The sequence below is a fragment of the Zeus faber genome (assembly GCF_960531495.2).
Source record: "Zeus faber genome assembly, chromosome: 15".
In the NCBI taxonomy this organism is placed as follows: Eukaryota; Metazoa; Chordata; class Actinopteri; order Zeiformes; family Zeidae; genus Zeus; species Zeus faber.
This window is the reverse complement of record NC_137194.1, coordinates 13,209,843-13,223,783: the sequence shown is the minus strand read 5'-3', so window position 1 is coordinate 13,223,783 and position 13,941 is coordinate 13,209,843.

Below are 13,941 nucleotides of genomic sequence, written 5' to 3'. Positions count from 1 at the left end.
TTACTGATTTTGATTGATATTATGATATGATATGATATGATATGATATGATATATTTTGATATGATATTATATTCATTTGGTGTTAATCCTTTTTTGATTAGTCCAAAGTTTAGGATTAGTCCTAAGCTGCGTGTCTCATCTAACAGACATTTCACCCAGGAGCCCGCTAAAACTTTTCCCCGCTCATCCTTTAGTTACAACCGACACACCCCTCTTTGCAGGGCGGTCTCTCCTTTGTTATTTCTCATCCCCCGAGTATCTAGTTTCAGACTCCCCGCTGTGTGTGTGTGTGTGTGTGTGTGTGTGTGTGTGTGTGTGTGTGTGTGTGTGTGTGCGCGCGCCAGATTAACCGTTTCAGTGCCGGTTTCGAACTTGTTGCGTAGTTACACCCAGTGTCTAAATACATGTTTAAATTTTGCCTCTGTGTGTGTGTGTGTGTGTGTGTGTGTGTGTGTGTGTGTGTGTGTGTGTGTGTGTGTGTGTGTGTGTGTGTGTGTGTGCGCGCGCGCGCGCGCGTGCCAGATTGACAGTTTCAGTGCCGGTTTCGAACTTGTTGTGTAGTTACACCCAGTGTCTAAATACATGTTTAAATTTTGGCTCTGACTGATTAATAAAGCTGTATATCATGATTACCCACAATGTGAATGATTGTAATGTATATAAATACATTAATGTAATGTATACAGTAGTATACACACATAAAGTTTTGCTGTCGAGGATTAGTTCAATCTGTAATGTTATATAGAGTATATATATATATATTTACTCACAATTCCCTCCCACAATAAAATATGTATAATACAATGAAACAATTCTGCATATCATGATGTGCACAGTGCATGGCTCCAGGAGTGATTGGCAGGGAAAACCCCATTTGTCTCAGCAGGAAAACCTGCCAACATCCGTATTATTGAACATGCGGACGGCATTCACTCACCACCGGGACCATTTACAATAAAAGAGCAAACTAGCACAGAGTAATTTCTTAGGAGCAGTGTCTCCCTGGGTGTGATACTGGATCTCGCAGCTTTTTGGCTCTTTTTGGCTCTTAACCTCATGCGAGGTGTGCTGAATTTGCCGTTGTGATCTTTCTCTCTTGAACCCTGGTCAACTAGATGCAGTCATCGTGGAGGAGGATGTCGAGGTCCTGGTGCTGGGGAAAGGGGTCCATACCTACAGCAACATAGGTGTCGCCACCTTCCTCCTGTCTAAATGCCATGTACGCTTGTATTTCCAGTTTTCCCAAGGCAGTCATGATGCATTTTCCACTAGAGCACAAATGCATGGTAAACAACATCCACATTCAATTAACAGAGCAGCAATGATAGCAACATTGATTAAGCATGATAAAATTAGACCTTTTCATTTGGAAAACATAGAGTCGAACCAACCAGTGATGGGAATATCTATTCCTGCATTTTCTTTTGGTTCTTGCTACTCCGCTCAATGAGCGGAGTAGCAATTCCTCCTACAGGTTCCTGTGTTTATTAGATTAGATAGATTTTATTCAACTTTATTGTCACTAGCAGAGTACAGGTACAGAACCAATTAAATGCAGTTGACGTCACATTTCTTACCACATTACTTCATGCCCCACAATCAATATAGGTACCTTTAACATTGTCCAGCTTCCAGTCACTCATTACTCTGGGGTTGGTGGAACACACATATTTCTCATTCACTGGTACTGCTCCTACCCTGTGGAACCACACTTGATTATGGAACAGAAATCCACCTTGAATGCCAGGGTTTGTCCTTCATAGGTCTGAATGACAGGAACTGTTTCTTTTGTTCGGCCCCACTCCGTGACCTTTGTCATATACTGGTCATACGATAATTGGGGTCCCACTGGTAAGAATATATATACTGTGTAGGGTCCAGGACTTCTGCTAGGGCAAACAAGAATGCTTGTGTCTTTCAGCTGGATCCTCGTTTCTGTGAGAGTTCTTGCGGGTGGGGTGGCAGGGGCGCAGAGGGAGAGGTGGTGCCAGAGAGTATTAGTTTTACCTTTGACCTTTACTGCATGTGAGGTGGCCAAAACTACCTCCCAAGGTCCAGTCCCCCTTTCCTCGGGCCACTTCCGTTTGTGGACCTTGATGTGGACCCAGTCTCCGGGACTGACCACCACGGGTGTGGGGCAGTCTGGGCAGTGTTCTTGACCTGTGAATACAAAACTCGAGATACTGCGGTCAGTACTTTGACATATTCAGAAAAGCCTTCCTGGAAATCATCAAAAGCGGGTGATTTACCTGGTAGTTTGTGAGGACCTGGCATGGGGCGGCCTGTTAATATCTTGTGTGGGCTAAGATGTGTTTGACTATGGAGAGAGGCTCACATGGACATTAATGCTAGGGGCAGGGCATCTACCCACGTTAGTTTAGTCGTTTATGTGATGTTCTCTAGTGACGTACTGAGTTGCTGTTTTGTCTCTACCAGCACCTTGACCATTTTTTCTTTCAAAGTCTGGTTTGCCCTTTCCACTAGGCCTTGTGACTGGGGGTGATAGACTGAACCATATCTATGGGAGATACCTAATGCCTGTTCTACCTCTCTGAGTTTGTCGCTGGTAAAATTAGATCCATTGTCCGAGCAGATAACTGTGGGGTACCCCACCGAGGAATGAGTTCTTTCCTTTACCATTAAATCGTTGATTCTGCATTCTCTCTTTTGCAGGGGACTGCCTCTACCCATTTAGAGAATCGATCTACCATCACGAGTAGGTATCTGTACCCTTACACTTCCTGCCCATTTCTGTGTAATCTATGCATATTTCTCTGAAGGGGTACGGGGCACTGGGAATGTTCCCAAAGGTCTTTGGTAGACTGTCATCTTATTTAGCCCGTGACAGACTTCGCATTCTGCAATATGGTTGGCCACCATTTCCTCCAGGTAGGGATGCCACCACTCATGTTTGAGCCTGTTGGTGGTTCTTTTGGGTCCTTCATGAGTCTGTCCATGTGCGTCCTTGATGAGGTAGACCAGACACACATGCGGTACCTCTCCTTACACACACACATGCGGTACCTCTCGTTACACACACTCTCACTCACACAGCCGGCAATAATATTTTATGTTTAGTCACGTGAATTGGGCCTTTAACCCTTTAATATTTGGTTTCTCTAAAAATCGGGCCTTCCACCCTTAAATACTTGGTTTCTTTACTATAAAAATAAATCCGGCCTTCTCATCCTTAAATACTTGGTTCACTTTAGTAAAACAATAATAGTTCCGGGCCTCTCACCCTTAAATGCTTGGTTTTCTTCACTAAAAAAAGAAATCCGGGCCTCTCACCCTTAAATGAAATTACCGACTATCGACTACCCTTCTGAAGCCTGAGTTTTCATCGCCAGACATCACTCAGTTTAGGCACACTGGAGGTCTTTCAACAAACAGGCCTAAACGGGATTCGGAATTACTTCGCCAGTTAAACACTGTTCATCACCAAAACGTCACTCAGTTTAGGCATACTGGATGTATTCTCAACAAACGGACCCAAACGGTACGTGGAATTACTTTGCAAGTTAACACACAGCCGCTTCGAAGGGGGGGGTTCCTGACCCGTTCTCATAACTTCCTTTACTACCATTCTCATCAAACAATCCAATTTCTCGTCTCCACAATATTTAACAATTATTATTCATTCATTGCATCATTCAACAATACATCCCCCAAAACCACAAAGTTGTTTGCCCACCCTTAAACAATGCAACTGCCACCAAAAATATTCCTATCTAATCTATGCAGACTTCATGAAATGGCTCTGCTCACCTTTTAGCGGGTACCCATGGAAGTATTGCAACCGTTCAGGCTTTCGGAACTCCTTTGCAGTCTTGTAATGGGATCACATCGGGGTCACCAATATATATATATATATTTACTCACAGTACTTATTTTCTCTTTTTTTTCATAACTTCATTCCTCTCAGAGTTGGAGAGGTAGAGTTTTGTCATGAATATTGGATAAATTGGTGTTAGACTATTGGAGTTGCACCAAGTAATTTGTAAGTTTTGTTTACTGATTTTGATTGATATTGTATATGATATGATATGATATGATATGATATGATATGATATCCTATTAATTTGGTCTTAATCCCTTTTTGATTAGTCCAAACAGAGTCTTACATAAATAACAAGTTCTGAACATTTTTGAGACTATATTTTGTCGTTAGTCATGCTTTTACATGCAATGCTTGGCTGACATTTTTGCATGTTAATAACTGCTCCCTTTTTACATTTTTTGAGATTCAACTCAACACTGACTGTGGTTCACCAGCAGATTTCCTGTGTCTTTAAAGACAGCGCATGAGAGACGGAAGGGTTGGACTTTGTCACCCGAATTCAGAAATGACTTCACAAACACATGCGCCTACTTCCTTTGGTGACGAGAAACTGATGCAGAAGTGGTAGTGAGCGCATGCACACCAGCCCCTGCACCTGGAGCTGAAGAAATGACGGTTTGCAGCCTCTTCTGCATCATATGTGAGTTATTTTTTTGTGATTGTATTTTTTTTTTCAAATACAAATATTAATTAAATTCAAATTATTATCTTTATTATACCAGTTGAAATATGTATTTGATAGAAATAATTGTTATATACAAATATTATTAGGTATTATTACAAATATGCAGCTAATTACTTACATTTTCCAAAGATCTGTTCATCAAGGATCATACATTTATATTTCAAGACATAAAAGTGTAAAATACATTTCCCCCGTCACCTCTTTTCAACAGATTTCACTGCTCTGTGCGTGGCACAGGAGGCTGATGAGGACGGTGAGACTAAATGAGAAAATTTCATTTTCATTATGTCTAATGTTGCAGTGTTTTGATTTGAACAAATTATTGATATTTGATAAGAAAAAAAAGAAATATTACATACATTCTATTTTGACCGCAGAAAGTTGCATATAGGGTTAATTAAACGGACTATGGGGGTTAGTAAGTAAGTAAGTAATTCAAACTAAAAATAGAACAAATTTTTCTAGTTTTGAGTTTAAATTTGAGTTTAAAATAGACTGCATTTTTGGACATTTTGACGTTTTTACAATAAGGTCTAAATACTCATGTTGTCATAAGGAAGATTAAATTAATATTTGACTTTTTTAAAACAGTGCAGTGGTCGCTATCATTATAATTTATATATAGATAGTATCTTGATCCATATTTCATTATGGCACCACCATCTTTTATTTTTTATAATAATCAGGCCCCCAGTCTCTTATATTTTTAACATTATACGTATTTGTAACTATTAGGACACTATTTTGACTGGGGACGGTCCACCCACAAAACCTACATTTTTACATTTATTAAACTACATGTGGATATGCAGTTTCAAACATGGCAACTTTGAGAGATATATCTGACAGTTATCTTTGAATTAACATTCTAGAGCTGCCCAAGCTGACTGCGAATCTAAGCACCAAATGGTTGGATGTGTTTCCATCTGAGAAAGTGAAGCTGAGCTGTGAGGTTGCGGACAGCTGGGACTGGATCATCTCCTGGTACAGGGACGGGCAGCCGATCCATAATGATTCGACTACATCCCTTAACATCGACAGTTCACTCCTCACTATCACCCCTTCATCGCCAGCATATTCTGGAGCTTATTTCTGCAGAGGTCAACACGAGACTAAGTCCGTCACCACTGAAGATAGCAACTCACTTCCACTCAAAGTCCACGGTAACGTAAATGTTCATTATTTTATTGCACCCAATACTTATTTGAGTCAGGTATTTAACATTGCCCCATTGACTCCTTTGCTTTGATCAGACAACAAGCCAAAGGCTACACTGACCCAAACTACAGCCTCTGACAACAAGATGTACGTTGGGGAGCCTGTGTCCTTCAGCTGCAGGGTGGATGAGTCTTCTGGATGGGAGTATCTGTGGGTCAAAGATGGAGTCCAGCTTCAAACAACTGATCAATCCTACAACGTTAAATCCACAAATCTATCGGACAGCGGGCAATACTCGTGCCAAGCAAAAAGGGGAAAGGACCCATTCTATACTGAGATGAGTGAAACGAAGAGTCTCCAGTTGTTAGGTAAGCACTTCATTTAGGTTCTTTTGAAAAGTTTATGGATGGTTCTCAGAGGTTTCTCAGAGGGTTCTGAGATGTTTCTCAGAGGTTTTTCCAAATCTCCTTTTTGTCACAACATTTTCCAGAGCTACCCACCCCATCTGTGGAGGTTCAGACCAAATGGCGGGATGTATTTCCATCTGAGAAAGTGAAGCTGAGCTGTGAGGTTGCGGACAGCTGGGACTGGATCATCTCCTGGTACAGGGACGGGCAGTCGATCCGTAATGATTCGACTACATCCCTCAACATCGACAGTACACTCCTCACTATCACCCCTTCATCGCCAGCATATTCTGGAGCTTATTACTGCAGAGGTCAACACGAGACTAAGTCCGTCACCACTGAAGATAGCAACTCACTTCCACTCAAAGTCCACGGTAACGTAAATGTTCAATTTATTGCACCCAATACTTATTTAAGTCAGGTATTTAACATTGCCCCATTGACTCCTTTGCTTTGATCAGACAACAAGCCAAAGGCTACACTGACCCAAACTACAGCCTCTGACAACAAGATGTACGTTGGGGAGCCTGTGTCCTTCAGCTGCAGGGTGGATGAGTCTTCTGGATGGGAGTATCTGTGGGTCAAAGATGGAGTCCAGCTTCAAACAACTGATCAATCCTACAACGTTAAATCCACAAATCTATCGGACAGCGGGCAATACTCGTGCCAAGCAAAAAGGGGAAAGGACCCATTCTATATTGAGATGAGTGAAACGAAGAGTCTCCAATTGTTAGGTAAGCACTTCATTTAGGTTCTTTTGAAAAGTTTATGGATGGTTCTCAGATGTTTCTCAGACGTCCCTCAGATTTTTCTCAGAGGTTTCTCAGACATCCCTCAGATTTTTCTCAGAGGTTTCTGAGATGTTTCTCAGAGGTTTTTCCCAATTCTCCTTTTTGTCATGACATTTTCCAGAGCTACCCACGCCGTCCGTGAAGGTTCAGACCAAATGGCAGGATGTATTTCCATCTGAGAGGGTGGAGCTGAGCTGTGAGGTTCCGGACACATCCGATTGGAACATTGACTGGTACAGAGGTGCACGGCAGATCAATGAAGACCAATCCTTGTCCTTCAACTCGGAGAGAACGATTCTCACCATCGAATCGGCGTCAAAAGCGCATTCTGGAAATTATTCCTGTAAAGGTCAACACAAGACCAAGTCTGTGGTCGCCACTGGAGATAGTAACTCCCTTTCTCTCAGTGTCTACGGTATGGTTCATGTATTGGCACAAGGAGCTTTAGCTTAACATGTTTCATAATGTAAGTACTTTTTATGGATAATAAAATAATCATTTTGGAATACTTACTGTTTTTTTTTTAGACAAGAACCCCGAGCCTGCATTGAAAAGAGATCCTGGCTTTGAGCAGATGTACGTTGGGGAATCAGTGTCTCTCACATGTACAGTTCTGGAGTCGTCCGGTTGGGAGTTTCACTGGTTCAAAGATGGAGGACAACTCTCCACCGCTGACAGGACAAACACCTATGCGATCCCCTCTCCTGCCACCTCGGACGGAGGGACGTACACGTGCAAGGCCACCAGATCTGGCTCACGGTTCACCACGAAGGGCAGTGAGAAGCTGAATCTGGAAATTATTTGTAAGAAGGAGCATTTCATAATTAAAACAAAGCCCTTGGAGTTATGTCTTTGAAGAAAAGATTTTAAAAAATATATATATTTTTTAAACATGCTGTGATTGCGCCTATGACATACATTACAATTCCTGAATGCTATATTACTATTCAAGGCTTATGATAGCTTAATCCACATATTCTCAACATTGGCGACCACTTTATATGCTCACAGGGTCATAAGACATTTTGAAAATATTGTCATTGGTATATTTATAAAAAATATATATATTTAAACTTGTCTGAAATATATCATAATTTTGGTGTAATATATACAGTATATATTTTTTAGAAGTAGCCTCTGCAATACTCAAATTTCACAACAAAGAGTTGCCTAATATGCAAAGTGGAATGATAGTAACTGCACTTCTATGACCAGTGCACTGGTTTGAAAGATTCCTACTTCATCTGTTGCTGTTATTTCTATCTATCCATCTATCTATCCATCTATCTATCTATCTATCTATCTATCTATCTATCTATCTATCTATCTATCTATCTATCTATCTATCTATCTATCTATCTATCTATTTATCTATCTACTGTATCCAGGGGATGTCTCTTCCACCCATTAAATATAACAATTATGTTATTATTATTATTATTATTATTATTATTATTATTATTATTATTGCTGGATATTACGTCCAGTATGTATTTATATTATTATAACAGTGGATGTGTTGCAGATATCCCAGTTCCCTCATTAGAGCTGCGGACCCAGTGGTTGGAGGTGTTCCCCTCAGAGAGAGCGGAGCTGAGCTGCTTGGTTTATGGAAGCTCCGAGTCCGACTGGACCTACACATGGTCCAGGGGGAAACGCCAGATTGTGGCAAACTCAGACCCGGACCTGGCCCTGTCCCCTGGTCCGGGTCCGGGAGGGTCGTCCCTCATCATAACCTCAGCGAGACAAGAACACGGTGGAGACTACGTCTGCAGTGGGAGGCACAGAGCCAGACCCGTTATAACCGAGTCCAGTAACACCGTCTCTCTAAGGGTCTTCGGTGAGTGGATTTAATTTTGGATTTATGTTTTTATGATTTGTCCTTCACAGGCTACAAAAGGATAACGTCTTCTATTCTATATTGCCAAAATATTTGTGGTATTGATTTTATTATCATTTGGTTTATTGTATATCGGCAATTGTTTCTTGTTTCCTGTACATTTTGAATGTTTTATCATTCATTTTACATTTTTCAGGTTATCAGTTTGTTTATTTTTTTATAGCTTTTGTTGATTTTTGGTTTTATATATATATATATATACACAGTATTTTAATTATCATTAGGTTCATTGTATACTGCCACCTTTTTTTATTTTTTATTGCTGTATATTTCTTGATTTATTTTTCAGTTTTTTTGGTAATTTCAAGGTTATCGTTCATTGATGAATAAATGATAGAATATCTATCATTTATTGTTATATTATAGGTACAAATTTTCTATCGATGTTCTATCTTCTATTTAATATTAAGGTTTATTGTACATTGCCAATTTTTCAGATAATTCTTAAATGTATTGTTATTATTATTATTGTTGTTGTTGTCATCGTTTTTTATGTGAAATGCTGTGGCAAAAAAATATATATTTTTAATACTGTTACCAACTACAAATCTTTCTTTCATATTTCGTAGCAAATAAGCCCAAGCCGCTGACGTCTCAGGTTCCTGATGTTGGGAGGCTGTACGTTGGGGAATCGGTGTCGCTGCAGTGCAGAGTGGACATCTCCTCCGGGTGGGAGTATTTCTGGTACCAAGATGGAGCCCTGCATCCCGGTCCCAATAGTAGTGGCACTCTACACGTTCCCTCTGCTTCCTCCAGCAACAGTGGAGCTTTTAGGTGCATGGCCGGGAGGGGAGAAACAAAATACGATACCGAGTACAGTGAGGTTATAACTCTTTATATTTCCGGTAAGTAAAATACATTTAGATCTCAATCGTTTTGCATTAAATTGGTGTGAGAATAAGTTATTTACCTGTGACGATAAAGACCTGATTATATTTCTATATATTCTGTTTAGTGATAGTCATAAGTCTCAATAAAGTGCTCAATTAGTCTAAATAGTGGTGTCAACTAGTATATCGTGGTAAAATAATGTGTGTCACAGTTTAACATAGTTCTAACATGTGTTTTTCAATTAATTAATTAATTACATCTTAATGTCTTACCTCATCATTCATTTATTTGATTTATTTATTTATATTTAATTCATTTATTATCACTAGTTTTAGTAAAGTGAGTGCTTTTGACCGAACAGGCAAACAAACAAAATATGACAAAGAAGAATCACTGGCTTTTATTTCTTTTTATTTCTTTTACAGATATCCCTGTACCATCTCTAAACCTGAACACTCCCTGGCCCGAAGTGTTCCCCACCGAGAGCGCGGAGCTGAGCTGCGGCATTAATGAGAGCAGCTCCGACTGGACGTACAGCTGGTACCGAGGCGGAAAGGAGATCCACGTGGACAGCTCCACGTCCCTGGGTCCGGACGGAGGCACCCTGTCCATCCCCTCCGCCTCAAACTCACACTCGGGAGAGTACGGCTGCCGAGGGCGCCATAAGAGCCGCTCCGTCAGCACCAAAACCAGCTCGGGGCTCACACTCAAGGTCTACGGTGAGTTTTTTTAGACTGGGGTTTCAAATTCCGCATAAAATGCATCAACAATGGAATCGCGATTGCGAGGCTGGTTGGATTTATCGCCTTCATCAGTTTGAGCAGAATAGCAGCTCTGTGTGTTCATCACAACGAGCTCAAGTTTCACACTGAGAGCGACGACTCTTTTTTCCTCCTTGGTCCTTGGCAAGTCGCTCAGTATAAACGGTTGTTTGATTTTCTGAGGCTTTGTCCGCTTGGTTCGGTTGGTGCGAGGCCACAGGCGGACTTTACATATGACTCGTGTATTTGTGTGGACTTTTTTTTTTTCCCTAACAACCCTTTTTGCTGTCACTCCAGCGATGGGCGCTCTGCATCACTCACAACCCAAAAGAATCCCAATAATTCTAATTCGAAAAAAAAAAGGCTCATGAGAGAATGTAGAGAGTGGACGGGGCAGGCAGAGGAGAGGAGATACGCAATTGTAGCGTTGGGACTGTAGTGATGATGAGCGGCTCTTGACGGGCTTAAGCTTGTGACTCACAGATTTTTTTGCAGTCCAAATTTACGTGTGTTGTCTGAATTCATGAATCAATTACGTAAGATAAATCCGCCAGGTGAATGAGCAAAAGTCACAATAAACTATTTACACAGCACTACAAGAGATTTATTCCTCCATATCTAGTCCTAAAACAAACATATCGAACGCAATACCCAAAATGCGATCATCTAATTAAAGGAACCTCTGCCATGACTGGGATGGAAAAATTGGGACTTGAACCTGTGATGGGGGAGCTGAAAGGCAGTGTCTAGCCGTCACACTTCAGCATCCTGCTGGAGCCCAACTGCGCTGAGATGATCATGATATGTATGTACATATGTATGTATGTACATATGTACGTATGTATGTATGTATGTATGTACGTATGTATGTATGTATGTATGTATGTATGTATGTATGTATGTGTACAGTATATGTATGTATGCACATATGTATGTATGTATGTATGTATTTACGTATGTATGTATGTATGTATGTATGTATGTATGTATGTATGTATGTATGTATGTATGTATGTATGTGTACAGTATATGTATGTATGTGTACAGTATATGTATGTATGCACATATGTATGTATGTATTTGTGTATGTACTGTAAGTATGTATGTATGTATGTATGTATGTATGTATGTATGTATGTATGTATGTATGTATGTATGTACTGTATGCACGTATGTATGTATGTATGTACGTACGTATGTATGTATGTATGTATGTATGTATGTATGTATGTATGTATGTATGTGTACAGTATATGTATGTATGTGTACAGTATATGTATGTATGCACATATGTATGTATGTATTTGTGTATGTACTGTACGTATGTATGTATGTATGTACTGTATGCACGTACGTATGTATGTATGTATGTATGTATGTATGTATGTATGTATGTATGTATGTATGTATGTATGTGTACAGTATATGTATGTATGCACATATGTATGTATGTATGTATGTATGTATGTATGTATTTACGTATGTATGTATGTATGTATGTATGTATGTATGTATGTATGTGTACAGTATATGTATGTATGTGTACAGTATATGTATGTATGCACATATGTATGTATGTATGTATGTATGTATGTATGTATGTATGTATGTATGCACATATGTATGTATGTATTTGTGTATGTACTGTACGTATGTATGTATGTATGTACTGTATGCACGTATGTATGTATGTATGTATGTATGTATGTATGTATGTATGTATGTATGTATGTATGTATGTATGTATGTACTGTATGCACGTATGTATGTATGTATGTACGTATGTATGTATGTATGTACAGTATGTATGTAGGCAAAAATAGAAGACAGCCCTATGTTTCATAAAAGGATCCAGAATTGATCGACATGCATCATCAAACAAAAAAGCTAGAACTGTTGTTCAAAGCCACTTATGCCAGACAGTTCACTTTGCAGTTTTCACACATTTAGCACATGTTTTCGTTAAATAATCCAGACATTCAATCAAAAGACTTCAATTTTACATTACATACAGGTTGTGTGTTTGCACCTGCCCCTCCTAAGGTATCTGCACAATCCTGGTTCCGAGTGTTTCGGCAGGACAGTTGTGTGAGGTGGGATTATTTCATTGTGAAGAAAAATATAAAATATAGTTGGGAAGCACTGGTTTAGAGGCTGAGACAGACATTTATATTTTTCCTTTTTCCTTGATCATGTGCTCTCCAGAAGTAGTTCTACAAGGAGCCATGAGTTAAGTTGGTAACTCAAGGAACGAGGCACCTTTGGACATATTGTTGAAAACGTTGTCTTTACGTCCCCTCAGATAAGATGCCCACAGTCGCGCTGATACCTGCTCCTCGCCATGAGAAGATGTACGTGGGGGAACAATTGTCCTTCCTATGTAAGGTTGATGGACCTGTAGGCTGGGAATACCTCTGGTACAAAGATGGAGTCCAACTCCCCTCCGGCGGGAAAACTCATTTGATCTTGCCCGCCGTCTCCGAAGACACCGGTTCCTATAAATGCCGCGCTGAAAGAGGCCGGACAACAATGTTCCATACGAATTTCAGTGAGGCCCTGGACCTTCGCGTTGAAGGTAATTTTTGTTTCACTACCTACCCAATCAATGGAATTTGGAAGAGAAGGACCTAATCCAAACTATTTTTCTGTCTGAAGTTCGTCCGTGGGCCTCGATAACCCTGCTCACCGGCTGGTCCGAGGCCTTCTCCACTGATAGCCTGGTGCTCCAGTGTGAGGTCAAGGGAAGCCAAGACCCCTGGAACTTCACGTGGTAGGACCCTGAACCTTCAGCTTTGGCTCTGGGGATGTAGCAACATCCTCTAGCATTCTCTTCTACATGCTCACCAAAAATTGCCCCCCAAAACATTCAGGATCAAAGAAGGCCAAGAGCTCCCGGTGTCCTCGGACAAACACATAGTGACGCCCAACAACGACCCGGACCAGAGCCAGTACACCTGCAAAGGGCGACGTTCCGCCCGGCCGCTCCACTCCACTCCCAGCCAGCTCTTCAAGACCAAAAACCTACGTGAGTTCTAATACTGTGTATTCTAATGCGGTCTAATACTGTTCACCCATTGATCTTTTTATTATATTTTGGGGGCATCAGGGTTGGAACTTGGGTTTCTCGACCTAGGTTGACTTCAGCCTCAAATCTGCATTTTGAAGGATTCTGCATCGTTTCGGACACGACAATGGACTCCGACTTGTCCTTGTCTCTAGTCTTCATTCAATTCAACTCAATCTCTTTATTGTCCATGCTAGGAACTTTGTTGTGCAGCCAGGGGAACGACAGCGTACAATAAAAACAGGACAGACAATAAAACATGACAGCTTATAATACATATAAATAGACATAAAACATAGTTTGTATTTAAATAAAGCACACATAATACTCCATCTAGACCTTAACATACATAGTCTACTCTCTCCTGCCTATTAAAAACATATACAAGACTCAGGTTTTTGACCATGGAACCTAAGAGGAGATAATAAATGTGCTACTCTTACTATTTTTAGTCTCTGAGACAAAAAGTGAAGGATTTTGTTCACAAACAAACAGACAAACT